This window comes from Apteryx rowi, unplaced genomic scaffold (genome assembly GCF_003343035.1).
Source record: "Apteryx rowi isolate R43461 unplaced genomic scaffold, aptRow1 scaffold_971, whole genome shotgun sequence".
In the NCBI taxonomy this organism is placed as follows: domain Eukaryota; kingdom Metazoa; phylum Chordata; class Aves; order Apterygiformes; family Apterygidae; genus Apteryx; species Apteryx rowi.
This window is the reverse complement of record NW_020451284.1, coordinates 161745-164718: the sequence shown is the minus strand read 5'-3', so window position 1 is coordinate 164718 and position 2974 is coordinate 161745. Positions and strand designations below refer to the sequence as shown.

Sequence of the window (2974 nt, the reverse complement as noted above, 5' to 3'; positions counted from 1 at the left end):
CAACCTTATCAGCAAAAGATCTGAACGGAAGAGAAGCATGGACATATGAGATCACATCTTGGGGTAATTTAAACAAATTTCAAGTACTATCTCAATAAGGAAACACAGAGTAAGAGCAAAAGTTTAGCAAAATAGTTACGAAAGAACATAAGAACAGTCATACACGATCAGACAGAGTCCCTTTTACCACTATCCTGTCTTTTGACATTGGCAACCACCTAGAGCAGGTTGTAAGGTTGTAAGCATGCAGCGCTACTTCCCTAGAATATTCCCCAAGGCTCCAGAAATGTACAACATCAGGACTTCCTGAGCCAAAGGGATGTTTGGGGATTTAATAGTCCTCAATAGTTTTTTCCTCCATTTGTTTTCTAGACTTCTCTTGAGTTCAAGTAAACTTTTAGTACCCACAAAATCATGGAAGGAGGTTTTCCTCTGGTCAGCCATATCATGTGATGAGCAACCTCCTTTTGTCTGTTTTTAAGCCCACCTTTTCCCAAGTTTCATTTGGTGCCCATCATTCTTATACTGAAAGTAATCTCCCCTCACTCTTCAGCCTTCACTAAACCCAAAGAGTCCTAGTTAATTTAACTGTTTCTCATACAGGAGCTGTTCCACAACTTTGAACAACTATTTACTTTTTCTGTACCTCTTGCAGCACTCTACCTCCTTCTGGGAATAAGATCAGAACTGTACGTAGTATTCAACAACATAGGCACACCATGGATTTACACCATGGCATAATGATGTTCACGGCTCTGTTCTCTATTCTTTCTGAATAATTCCTAAAGTTTCATTTGCTTTCAGCTACCAAGCCTTCAGCTGAGATTTTCACAGAACTGTTATTATGCCAAGATCTTGTTCCTAAGTGATAAATCAGCCTTTTCTGTATATGTAAAGTTCAGACTGGTTTTCTCCTCATTGAAACACTTTACATTTATCTACACTGAACTTCATCATCCACTCACTTTGTATTGTAAAGTCTTATTGAAGTTCCTCTCAGTCACCCCATTATTCATTGCCTTTTCCAGACCACAGCCTCCAATACAGATCCTTGTAGAAATTCAATATTGACTCTTTCCATGCATTTTTTGTTCTTTTGGCTTCCTGTCTTTTAACCCAGTGTCATCTACCCAGGTGAAAATTTCTCCTCTTATCCCATAGCAACTTAGTTCTTCAGAAGCTTTTGCTGAGAAACTTTGCTGAATGCTCTTTGGAAACCCAAGTAGACTACATGGCTGAATGTCTTTTCTCCATGTGCTTGCTGACTCCTCACAGGACTCCTAACAACGTGTGTGGCAGGACTTCTCTTCAGAAAAACCCCGCTGATTCTCCCAGTACACCACCTTCCTCTGTGCCCACTAGTTCTCTTTTTTAAGCAGTTTTCACTAACTTGCCTGGTAAAGATATTGGTCAATAGCTTGCAAGAATTTCTCTAGCCATTTTTTTTGATTGACATCTTAACTGCTTTCCCACTCTCTCATATCAAAGCACTTCTAAAGTGAGATGCCACACATGACAACTAGTAGATCAGCTATTTAAACTGTGACCTCCCTTGGAACTCTTGGGTATCATCTGGTCCTGACAGCTGAATGCTTTTCATTTTACCTTTCTTTCATAACCTTTCCTATGGACACTTCAACTTGAGACATACCCTCTGATAAATCCCTCATAAAATAGAAGATAAGCAGGAGAATCTTGCTGAGTTTCTCTACAGTGAATGCAGAACAAAATAATCATATAATTTCTTTTCTAGAACCTTATCTTCTCTGAGCAGTCTTTTTTACCTTGACTGTCCATTGGCTCTGATGACTTTTTGGCAGGCTTCCTGTTCTATTTTGACTGTAGGCAGGAGAGTCACAGTTATTGGCAAAATAAGCAAAAAAGGAATGGCAAGAGAACCAGCCAGAACAAATGTTCAAGGATACAGGTAGCTAGTCACCAGCTACACTGAAGTCTGCAACAAGGCTGTCAGGTTTCTTAGGATAACTTAATATACCGCACTTGCAGCATCAGGAAAAAAAAAAGTCTTTCATCCAAGTCCATATAGAGATGAATACTAATTGATATTCTGTGTTAATTTTATTTTAAGCTTAATTGTGTTGCCTTTGATTTTTCATAGTGTCACAAATCACTTCTACCCCTGAGTAGCTGCTAGGCGAGATTTCCAAACAGAGACCTGAAGCTAGGGAGGCCTTGTTAAGGACAGTCAGTACCACAAGCTGTTAGAAGTGAGCCAGCTGACACTAGACACCYGGCATTCTGGGCAATCTGGAAAGTCTGCATGTGCTTCTGCTCACAGCGCATGTCCCCCAACTTGGGGGAAAAACAGGGACAACAGCTCTGGAAAAGCAGTAATGGAGTCCATACAGCCTTATGACCCCAATGTGTATTCCTGGTCACAAGAAACACTGCTTTTCTCAAAGTATCACACTGACCACTATACACCCAGCACTCCCAAAGTGCTATACCTTTGTCTGGCTGGGAGAAAGCACTGAATGGCCTGAACTGCAGCCCTGGCTGAGAGGGCACTGCCATCAAGGGGCGGCCCCAGGACTGTGACAGCCAAGGCCAACCATGCCCACCAACAAGCACTGCGCCCAGCTGCTCAGGACCCAGACGCTGAGGCAAGGGAACGCGGCCAGCGCCCCGCGCCGGCCGTTGGACCAACGGTCCCAGCCTCGCCCGCGCGCGACCGCCCGCGCCCCGCCCCCTCCGCGCGCCCCTTCCTTCCAGAACCTTCCCGCAGCCCAGCCGCACGCGCGAGCCTCAGCCCCGGGCCAACGAAGGGAAGACGGCACCGCCGCTTTCCCATATATGGGCACGGCCGGAAGCACTTGCGTCATGGCGTTGGCTCGTAGCGTCTCCGCGGGGAGTGGGACGTCACGTCCCTGACGTGCCGCGCTCCTCGGCGCCCCGGCAACCAAACAGTAAACAGCGCGGCGGGGAGGGCGGCGCGCGCAGGCGCGGGCGCCGC

General features: G+C 45.6%; 1 long non-coding RNA gene across 1 annotated transcript in view; it reads left to right on the top strand.

Annotated features, from left to right (window-relative positions):
* Positions 1-2771: 2771 nt before the first annotated feature.
* LOC112960527 overlaps positions 2772-2974 on the top strand; it is a 3324-nt gene continuing 3121 nt past the window's right edge. The window contains exon 1 of the long non-coding RNA XR_003251775.1: positions 2772-2927. This is a non-coding gene — a long non-coding RNA (uncharacterized LOC112960527). The remainder of the gene's footprint in view (positions 2928-2974) is intronic.